Here is a 12,257-nt window from a genome sequence, read left to right as displayed (position 1 = left end):
AACTAACATCCAGCACCTATACAACAAAATGCCTGCACGTTTGCATGCAACATTCTAGTGGTTACACCCCTTGTTAACGTACCAGAGTTTCACGTTTGCAAAGGCTTATCTCGCACTTACGTTAATTAAATATGTTAGCTAGACAATTGTGTTCCCCAAATTTCATTGCTCTAAATTGATTATTTTTTGGTGTAGCGAGTTTGTCCGTCGGTGTATGTATACAAAAAGCATAAAGAAGTCATTTGGAGGAAATCACGATTGAAGTTTAAAGTGATAAGAACGAACTCACATTTTTAAATTAATGTTCAAAAGCACCCAACAGCATAGTCAGCCTCATCATCTTTGCAAACTTTCGTCTCTGAAAGTGGAGGACAACTATCTTACACATACTTTCCTATCCTTCATCCAATCTCTTCTATATTACTAACATTTTCAATTGACAGCCTTCACTTCCTCTTACTACTTCACGGTTTCCATTTCGTTTAATTTTGTTGTTAACTTATTGTTATTACTTTGATTTTTCTTTGCTGAAAGCAGTATTTCCAATGGAAAAATTATGTTACTGCCAGAGGAATCCTGCAAAATAAACGACCTGTTTAAAAATACTAGGTAAGAGATCTTAAATACATACATATTATGAAAGTTGATGTACATACATATAAATGTATATGTGTATTTATGTTCCACGTCTCCTCGTAAACCATTAGGCAAATTTCAACAAGGCTTGATAAACATCTCACTTACTGTCTGGAAAGAATCGTTCTGGGGTAAGAACTTACCTATAGAAAGGGTTGGATAGGTGGTGAAATAGCACCGTAGGCCACGACCGCGAATATCATTACTTTAGTGAGTTGCAACAAACATTACACATAATTTCAAACCTTTATGAAACTTTTTCTCGCTGACAACACACCACAAAATGATTTTTTGATTGTGATCAGTTGGAGGGGGTTGATTTGGGGGAAGAGACCAAACAGCGAGGTCATTGGTCTCAGCAGGTTATGGAAGGATGGGGAATGAAGTCGGTCGTGCCCTGTCACAGCAACCATCCTGGCATTTGCCTGAAGCGATTTAGGGAAATCACGGAGAACCTAAGTCAGGATGGCCGGACGCGGGATTGAACCGTAGTCCTCCCGAATGCGAGTCCAGTGTGCTAACCACTGCGCCACCTCGCTCAGTCCACAAAATAATGAATGGAAAAAAAGTGTACCGCTTACTACATTATCACTGTTCATGCAGTAAAACTGCCGCGTCAGGCACGACCTTCTGATTTATTACTTCTTTACAACACACACTATTTGCTACACATTTGCAGACAGTGTCCACATATACCACTGGCTGTACTAGCAAAACTGTACCGTTGTGCATCACATAGCGCAGGAGATATGACATCATAAAGGCCGAGATGTGTGAAAAACTGACGCATCGTGCATGACGTTATAATTTATTACTTCTTTACTACTAACTCTAATCACAACACATTCCGCATACAGTAGCCACAAATACCTTTGGATGTACTTGCAAAATTGTGTCACTGTACGACATATAATTCAGGAGTTAAGGCGTCATGAACATTCAGCTGCGTGAAAATGGAATTGGAGAGCCAAATTCGCTATAGATACAGATGAAATATATATACAAACACGTGTCCAATGTGTTACATATATGTGAAATATATTTTATATGGGCTTACGCGTGCAAAGCCACCGGTAAAAAGCTCGTCCTCAACCCCTGGAACGATTTCATACAAATTTGGGAGAGTAAGAATCACGACCATCCTAATGTGGTGAGGGTAATAACGTGAAGAGAGAAGGCGGCGGAGGGGAGGGACACAGACAGGAGGGAGGGGAAAGACGGACAGAGATAGGGGAAGGGGGAAATGGACAGAGAGAGAACATTCTGCATAGTACACAGTCAGACATGCTGCCTCTTTGGGCAGTTGCTTTTCCCTCCTCGTCCTCCTTCTGTTCTTGTGTTACGGTACCTACAGATGGCATCACTTTTGTACTGCTACGAAAAGTTATTGCGTGGCAACGAGTAAGATGGCGCAGTAGTTGAAAGTCCCATTTGAAAATTAAGAATGACTATGCTGGTAAACTTCTACCTTATTTGATTTTCAAACAGCTGATCAAAATTGAACGTACTCAGCCATTTCTCTCTTTGAGACCTGAGTTTCTCCTGGCGTATACAACTTTCAAATAACTTCCGGGAATTCAGCCAGGTAACACTTTCAGCGACCGCCGATATTTCGGCGGGAGAACACCCCGCCATTTTCAAGGCAAACTGCAACGGACAGGCGACGTACATGCAAATTTAATACCTCGGTTCTCGGACCCAAGCAGGAAAGATAACACACACACACACACTGAACACTAGTGCCACCAAAGATGGCCAAAGTCAGAGCTATCGATAGTGAGACTATGAATTCGCAGGTGAAGTAGCATTGAGTCTGTCCCTCTGTTTCTTGACAAGGGAGAGAGCCGGATTCCAAACAGAGTTTAAACAGAAACCTCCATCGCTGTTAACAAGGTTGCTCGCTAATTTAATCTCAACTGCCTCCCGAATCACACTGTCCCAATAGCTGGATGATGATAATTCTGAGTCAACACCTAAGTCTACTGCCTTCTTGCCTTACGTAGGAAACACGTCCAATAAGATCGGTCGTATTTTACGGAAATACGATGTGAAATGTGTTTTCCGACCTCCATCTAAAATTAGAGCACTTTTGAGTTCCGTTAAGGATGATCTTGGACTGCGTAAGGCGGGTGTATATCGTGTCCCTTGTAGCTGCGGCATGGCATATATTGGTCAAACTATCAGGACCGTGGAGGACAGATGTACTGAGCATAAACGGCACACACGATTACAGCAGCCAAATAGATCTGCTATTGCCGAACATTGCTTGGATACTGGTCACTCCATGTTATATAATAACACCGAGATATTGGCATGCACGTCCAGCTATTGGGACAGTGTGATTCGGGAGGCAGTTGAGATTAAATTAGCGAGCAACCTTGTTAACAGGGATGGAGGTTTCTGTTTAAACTCTGTTTGGAATCCGGCTCTCTCCCTTGTCAAGAAACAGAGGGACAGACTCAATGCTACTTCACCTGCGAATTCATAGTCTCACTATCGATAGCTCTGACTTTGGCCATCTTTGGTGGCACTAGTGTTCAGTGTGTGTGTGTTATCTTTCCTGCTTGGGTCCGAGAACCGAGGTATTAAATTTGCATGTACGTCGCCTGTCCGTTGCAGTTTGCCTTGAAAATGGCGGGGTGTTCTCCCGCCGAAATATCGGCGGTCGCTGAAAGTGTTACCTGGCTGAATTCCCGGAAGTTATTTGAAATTTCTCTCTTTACTTATTCTGATCATCGCTAAACTGACACTCAATATTTTTAGCGCAACGCAGTCTGACTTTCAATAATCCCTACAAAACAATGGCCGTGAATAACAATAACCTATACCTTTCATGACTCACTTACCTCACAAAAATCTTCGTTAGTCGAACTACTGCAATACAGTGAGCGCCAATACTGCCAGCTAAATAAAAGATTCTAACTACTGAAGGCACTAATTACTGATACACATAGTTAGCAAAATATCAATTCATGACATCCATTTTTACAAATTTCCTTTTTCTGTCGGACACACGTCCAGATCGTCCGCTTATAGTAACCTCTCAAAACTCTGGTATCTCTCTCTCCACATCCACCACTGCTAGCGGCTCACCTCCAACAGCCCAACGCTACGCGCTGTTCACATCCAATACCCAACTCTATAATACCGAATATTCCAACAATGCCAACCAGCCACAGTCTGCACACAGCACAGTCAGTGATTTTCATACAGAGCGCTACGTGGCGTTACCAACATAAAAACCTAAACAGCCTACTTACATAGTTAGCGCACCGAGGGAGGTGACCCTGTGGTCAGAACACGGGCTCACATTCGAGAGAACGACGTTTCAAATCCGCCGCCGGTCATCTAGATTTTGGTTTTCAATGATTTTCCTAAATTGCTCCCTGCAAATACCGTGAACTTTCCTTTGAAAGGGCACTAACGGATGTCTTCCTCAGCCTTGAAACATTCCGAACTTTTTCCCCCTCTCTAAAGACCTCGATGTCGATGGGACGTTAAACCCTAATCTTCCATCCTTCCATTCCGTGGTATGTATTCGCAGAATGACGACGAGCTAATTTTCGAGGTGGAATGTTTCCTGAATATTCCATATGCAGAGTTCTACAACCACGGTCTCTGCAAAGTCATCCCTCGTTGGAAAAAACCTTTCACACAGAAGGATGAATGTGTAGAGAAGAACTAACCAGCTTAACGTATCCGCGTTAATAATTAAAACATTATGTTAAAAATACTGCAGCAGTTGCAGTTTCGTTTTCTAATACCACAGAAAATAAATTACCATTAGCACTTTTATTTATTTCCATGTGACTACTTTTGCTCTGATGTTGAAAACAATAGACTGGCTGGGTGAGATTAAGATACGTAAACACAAAATAAGCAGTCTTGCATATGCCGATGACTTAGTTGTGATGGCAGATTCGATTGAAAGTTTGCAAAGTAATATTTCAGAGCTAGATCGGAAATGTAAGGACTATGGTATGAATATTAGCGTCTCCAAAACGAAAGTAATGTCAGTGGGAAAGAAGTTTGCAAAGTAATATTTCAGAGCTAGATCGGAAATGTAAGGACTATGGTATGAATATTAGCGTCTCCAAAACGAAAGTAATGTCAGTGGGAAAGAGATATAAACGGATTGAGTGCCAAATAGGAGGAACAAAGTTAGAACAGGTGGATGGTTGAGAGGCACCCACTTGCCTTTCTCATACTGTGGCATCAAGCAGTCAGGCCTGCAAGATGAGTGGTTTGCCAAGCGAGTGGAATCTTCCTTAATTTATCGAGCAACATGAATTCTCGTATCTTACTATTTAGTTACAAATTATCCTCCTGTATGAATAATACGCAACGGAAACACGCATCTGACTATCAGTGATTTATAGAACTCTGACTGTACACTACGCACTGGCAATACCACATTTACCTTTTGTCTTTGATTTAACGGCTTTTATATAAATTCGGGACATTACGATAACATACAATTTAATGAAAAAGGCCACCAATCTCTTTCTTTTCACTATTTGATTTATTCCTAAACACACAAATTCTACAACCTACAACAAAATCACATGAGAAATTCCGCCCAGTGGGCATGGCTTTACGTTAGTGAATCTCTATACTATGGTCTCGTAATCTATTTACCGCTACAGTGCACTCCCTGGATCGGATGGTGGATCTTTTATTATACCTCACACTTCGCCTCTCACAATAATCCTCACGAAACTTTCCTCCAGATCGAGCGATACAGAAGGAACAGGCATACCCACAAATCTTTCGAAACTACCTTGCTACTCCCATGCAAAACACACATACCCAAATTACAAGACGTACACAGCACAACAATATGAAATATTACACAAAGAACGGTTACAACTTCATCACTTTCCGCTTTCCCACTTCAATCAATATTTATCCCAGTTTCACACGACACTGCCCCACTTTGTAATTCTACTTTCCTACTGTGAACTCTGGAGATAAACGCACGTCTTCCTGTGCAATGCAAGCCATGTGGCGTTGCTGGAAAAACGGCCGACTCACCTTGATTCTCTCTCAGAGTTTAAATTCAGCGTCACACGGAATGATATTTCTTAAATACTTCAACTTATGATACACACGCTATTTCTTAAATATTTCAGCTTATTGTACACACGCTATTAATTCTTAAATATTTCAGCTTATTGTACACACGCTATTAATTCTTAAATATTTCAGCTTAAGCTCACGGAAGTATCTCAACTTATAACTACACGTGGGCTCTTTGTGACCGTTGGTTTACTACAATCCCCTTAAAATTACCTGCCTCACTTTGTAATTTTCCCCACAAAAGGTCCTGTGAAAGAGAAATTATTAATTCTAACTACTCTTAAATATTCCACATCCATACCATGCCTCCACTCTTTCATCACGGAGCACAACAAAAAACAAAACAGGTCTTTACAGCAGAAGGTTCAGCGGCAGAGTGCTGAAACATGGCCGTATTCTGATTCTCTCGCACCTCTCTCGAAGTAGGAGAAGCACCTTGCTACCTTATTGGTCAGCCACATTTCAGACGCTCAAAGCTCTGGTAACTTCCATCTCTTTGGTCTCACCAAAGGTAGCCAAAGGATCGACTCAAAGATGATCATATATTCCGATTCACTATCTGTGGTTAGCAGACGACCATACATTCATTCCTTTCACAGATCTCACCAAACTGGATGTAGGGATTTATTTTGAGGGAGTGCACATGTGATCAATTAAATAAATAAATTGTCATTCTTTCCCACACTGGTATCCGGCTTCGCTGTATTAATTGAAATTGAGTTACTTTTACACAAAAAATGTGTTGTTCTGACAAGAATTTCGTACCTATTTTCAATGTTGGGCGGTACTGTACCCTTTCATGGTTTCAAGTACTTAGGATGCATATTCTCACAGGATGGCAACATAGTCAAAGAACTGGAAGCGAGGTGTAGCAAAGCTAATGCAGTGAGCGCTCAGCTACGATCTACTCTCTTCTGCAAGAAAGAAGTCAGTACCAAGACTAAGTTATCTGTGCACCGTTCAATCTTTCGACCAACTTTGTTGTATGGGAGCGAAAGCTGGGTGGATCAGGTTACCTTATCAACAAGGTTGACGTTACGGATATGAAAGTAGCTAGGATGATTGCAGGTACTAGTAGATGGGAACAATGGCAGGAGGGTGTCCACAATGAAGAAATCAAAGAAAAACTGGGAACGAATTCTATAGATGTAGCAGTCAGGGCGAACAGGCTTGGATGGTGGGATCATGTTACACGCATGGGAGAAGCAAGGTTACCCAAGAGACTCATGGGTTCAGCAGTAGAGGGTGGGAGGAGTCGGGGCAGACCAAGGAGAAGGTACCTGGATTCGGTTAAGAATGATTTTGAAGTAATAGGCTTAACATCAGAAGAGGCACCAATGTTAGCACTGAATAGGGGATCATGGAGGAATTTTATAAGGGGGACTATGCTCCAGACTGAACGCTGAAAGGCATAATCAGTCTTAAATGATGATGATGATGATGATGATGATGATGATGATGATGATGATACTACTTCTGATGCTGTTCCTGACTCATGCTGAACAAAAATTTAAAACATTGCGACTGCCTTCAGTTTCCGTCAGCAAGAAACTGCAAATACGAGGTGCATTCAAGTTCTAAGGCCTCCGATTTTTTTTCTGATTAGCTACTCACCCGAAATCGATGAAACTGGCGTTACTTCTCGACGTAATCGCCCTGCAGACGAACACATTTTTCACAACGCTGACGCCATGATTCCATGGCAGCGGCGAAGGCTTCTTTAGGAGTCTGTTTTGACCACTGGAAAATCGCTGAGGCAATAGCAGCACGGCTGGTGAATGTGCGGCCACAGACAGTGTCTTTCATTGTTGGAAAAAGCCAAAAGTCACTAGGAGCCAGGTCAGGTGAGTAGGGAGCATGAGGAATCACTTCAAAGTTGTTATCACGAAGAAACTGTTGCGTAACGTTAGCCCGATGTGCGGGTGCGTTGTCTTGGTGAAACAGCACACGCGCAGCCCTTCCCGAACGTTTTTGTTGCAGTGCAGGAAGGAATTTGTTCTTCAAAACATTTTCGTAGGATGCACCTGTTACCGTAGTGCCCTTTGGAACGCAGTGGGTAAGGATTACGCCCTCGCTGTCCCAGAACATGGACACCATCATTTTTTCAGCACTGGCGGTTACCCGAAATTTTTTTGGTGGCGGTGAATCTGTGAGCTTCCATTGAGCTGACTGGCGCTTTGTTTCTGGATTGAAAAATGGCATCCACGTCTCATCCATTGTCACAACCGACGAAAAGAAAGTCCCATTCATGCTGTCGTTGCGTATCAACATTGCTTGGCAACATGCCACACGGGCAGCCGTGTGATCGTCCGTCAGCATTCGTGGCACCCACCTGGATGACACTTTTCGCATTTTCAGGTCGTCACGCAGGATTGTGTGCACAGAACCCACAGAAATGCCAACTCTGGAGGCGATCTGTTCAACAGTCATTCGGCGATCCCCCAAAACAATGCTCTCCACTTTCTCGATCATGTCGTCAGACCGGCTTGTGCTAGCCCGAGGTTGTTTCGGTTTGTTGTCACATGAAGTTCTGCCTTCATTGAACTGTCGCACCCACGAACGCACTTTCGACACATCCATAACTCCATCACCACATGTCTCCTTCAACTGTCGATGAATTTCAATTGGTTTCACACCACGCAAATTCAGAAAACGAATGATAGCACGCTGTTCAAGTAAGGAAAACGTCGCATATTATAAGTATTTAAAACAGTTCTCATTCTCGCCACTGGTGGTAAAATTCCATCTGCCGTACGGTGCTGCCATCTCTGGGACGTATTGACAATGAACGCGGCCTCATTTTAAAACAATGCGCATGTTTCGAACTCTTTCCAGTCCGGAGAAAGAAAATCGGAGGCCTTAGAACTTGAATGCACCTTGTATCTTTCCAAATTTAAATGGAATGAAAAATGCATTACTTGTCAGTAGCCTATCACACGGATACTAATGGTTTGCACCTAAGAGACGAATATACCTGCGCATTGAACCATAGAGCCTGTAAACGAAGCATTTTACGTGCTTGTTTTGCTAGCAGCATGAGCCAAAAATTTCGTCTCACAGTAATGTGTCATTAGAGACTTCTAAAACCTTTAGACACTGATTACTGCGCGTCTCACGTTTGTAGACCTCCCGTTACGTTTAGTTTTGTGTAGCTTGTCCTACAGAACACAGGGAGTAAGATGTCAGCTGTAGGCTCTCTCGAGCCGCGGTCTTTGTTGCGCCTGTTGTTTAGCCTTACCGGCTACCGCCTCTGTCTCTCCGGGAGTTCACGGTGCCAGTGACAGGTTAAAGCAGTCTCCAGGCCCATTTGTCTCAGGGTGTGTTCCTCTCACAACGCAAATCTGTCTGAAGCATAATATTCGCAGCTGCTCTGACTTATTTGCGTCGTGCCTCACGGCTTTTATGACATATTTTGATGTAAAACCACCACAACCTGCTGTATTTCTTATTACATTGCGACTACTTTTCCCACAAAAAATCATCGTTTGGCGCACTTTAAAATATTTTTATGCTGCATACTACTGCAGCATTTTAAAATACACTCCTGGAAATTGAAATAAGAACACCGTGAATTCATTGTCCCAGGAAGGGGAAACTTTATTGACACATTCCTGGGGTCAGATACATCACATGATCACACTGACAGAACCACAGGCACTTAGACACAGGAAACAGAGCATGCACAATGTCGGCACTAGTACAGTGTACATCCACCTTTCGCAGCAATGCAGGCTGCTATTCTCCCATGGAGACGATCGTAGATATGCTGGATGTAGTCCTGTGGAACGGCTTGCCATGCCATTTCCACCTGGCGCCTCAGTTGGACCAGCGTTCGTGCTGGACGTGCAGACCGCGTGAGACGACGCTTCATCCAGTCCCAAACATGCTCAATGGGGGACAGATCCGGAGATCTTGCTGGCCAGGGTAGTTGACTTACACCTTCTAGAGCACGTTGGGTGGCACGGGATACATGCGGACGTGCATTGTCCTGTTGGAACAGCAAGTTCCCTTGCCGGTCTAGGAATGGTAGAACGATGGGTTAGATGACGGTTTGGATGTACCGTGCACTATTCAGTGTCCCCTCGACGATCACCAGTGGTGTACGGCCAGTGTAGGAGATCGCTCCCCACACCATGATGCCGGGTGTTGGCCCTGTGTGCCTCGGTCGTATGCAGTCCTGATTGTGGCGCTCACCTGCACGGCGCCAAACACGCATACGACCATCATTGGCACCAAGGCAGAAGCGACTCTCATCGCTGAAGACGACACGTCTCCATTCGTCCCTCCATTCACGCCTGTCGCGTCACCACTGGAGGCGGGCTGCACGATGTTGGGGCGTGAGCGGAAGACGGCCTAACGGTGTGCGGGGCCGTAGCCCAGCTTCATGGAGACGGTTGCGAATGGTCCTCGCCGATACCCCAGGAGCAACAGTGTCCCTAATTTGCTGGGAAGTGGCGGTGCGGTCCCCTACGGCACTGCGTAGGATCCTACGGTCTTGGCGTGCATCCGTGCGTCGCTGCTGTCCGGTCCCAGGTCGATGGGCACGTGCACCTTCCGCCGACCACTGGCGACAACATCGATGTACTGTGGAGACCTCACGCCCCACGTGTTGAGCAATTCGGCGGTACGTCCACCCGGCCTCCCGCATGCCCACTATACGCCCTCGCTCAAAGTCCGTCAACTGCACATACGATTCACGTCCACGCTGTCGCGGCATGCTACCAGTGTTAAAGACTGCGATGGAGCTCCGTATGCCACGGCAAACTGGCTGACACTGACGGCGGCGGTGCACAAATGCTGCGCAGCTAGCGCCATTCGACGGCTAACACCGCGGTTCCTGGTGTGTCCGCTGTGCCGTGCGTGTGATCATTGCTTGTAGAGCCCTCTTGCAGTGTCCGGAGCAAGTATGGTGGGTCTGACACACCGGTGTCAATGTGTTCTTTTTTCCATTTCCAGGAGTGTATATTACTATTTTAAAATATATTACGTGCCAAGTACACCCAAAACTCTCCCCTCTGTTCCTTTTTCTACTACGGTATTCCATCCCCTAGGATCGTTAGATTTTCATTTCCCATTACATAGTGAATAGCCGGTTTAGTTCCATGTAACCATCTATTCCGTCAGCTACTGCTTACGACGGCAGAATGTACACATAAGACAATGGTTTGGATTCGATTATGAAGAGAATAAACGCACCGTTAAACTGCTCATAGTAACTCTTTAGCTTTTCTACTTAATATTTATCACGCAAAATTGGTATTACTGTGTAATAAACCCCTTAGAGACAAAACAACAGAAGAAATCCTTAATTATGTTTTTCGAAGAGTTGTTAAGTGTTTCCTTGCAAATAGATTCCTCCTTAATTTTAAGAAAACAGTATATTCTGTTCTTTACAATAAATAGTCACATCAACAAATAATGTAGCACATGAACAGAAATCAGTGAACATGATAGAATGTTCCACATCTTTGACTATACATATGGCTGGAAACCAGGGCTGAAATAAACATATTACTGAGCTGCTAAAATAATTAAGCTTAGCTGCTATTGCTCTTCGTATTATTGCCATTCTTGGAAACAAACTAATCAACCTCCTGAAATATTTTGTGTATTTCCACTCAACAATCTCTTATGAATTTTTTTTATTGCACAGAGGCATTGTTCCACCGCAGTAGTCATGTAGGCATCTCTTCAAGATGTTAGGTATTTTAGCTGCACCAACATCCCTCACAATTTACTACCCATTATTCAAGTTGTCAGTGGCTCGGGAAGCAACAGATATTTCTATCATTTGCCCAGTACCATAAAATGTTTGACGAGTAGTAACGCAAGTTTCAAATGTAACCTAAAATGATTTGTCAAGTTTGACTCCACAGAAAAGCAGTTGTGCCCAGCTTCTCTATTTATTTCAAGTAGTGAAGGATGCAGCAGTCAATCACTGCATATCTAGGTTCCGGTCACTGTGTGGCCATCTTCAGTGCTAAAGAACATGTAAAAAACCAGTTCCAATCCGGTAAAATGCCTTCCTTATTAAATGTACAGTTGCATAAACTTTAAATGTAAATCAGTCATAAAAAACGTAACAGTAAACGTAAGTTAAAACATTAAACTACTTACATGTGCACATAGAACCAACTGGACTATCCACGTCAGAGGCTGACATCACACTAGCTCGCTGTTTACAATTACAACCCAGCTGGCTTCAGAGTACGTCATACCAATCTACAGCGCCCTCCTTACATGTTTGATTGGTTGGTTGATTCATGCGGGGGAGGGGACTAATACATGTATGATGCATTGACAACAAGTATCAAATTTGTTGTATGATTCATGTGTTTTATCATTTTATTTTATATTTTATACTTTTTAAAAACTTTTGTCATAAAACAAGAAAGGTGTTTGTAACAAAAAACAGTGAGTAATGTTTTACATTTCTACAAGGTGGTAACTGTGAATTATCCAATGGCGTCAGTAACTGCTGCACATTCTACAAATGAACACAGTTTAAAAAATACTAAATATTTTGTTCAAATACGTAAGTT

Source organism: Schistocerca serialis, chromosome 2 (genome assembly GCF_023864345.2).
Source record: "Schistocerca serialis cubense isolate TAMUIC-IGC-003099 chromosome 2, iqSchSeri2.2, whole genome shotgun sequence".
Lineage (NCBI taxonomy): Eukaryota > Metazoa > Arthropoda > Insecta > Orthoptera > Acrididae > Schistocerca > Schistocerca serialis.
Note: the sequence above shows the minus strand (reverse complement) of the source record.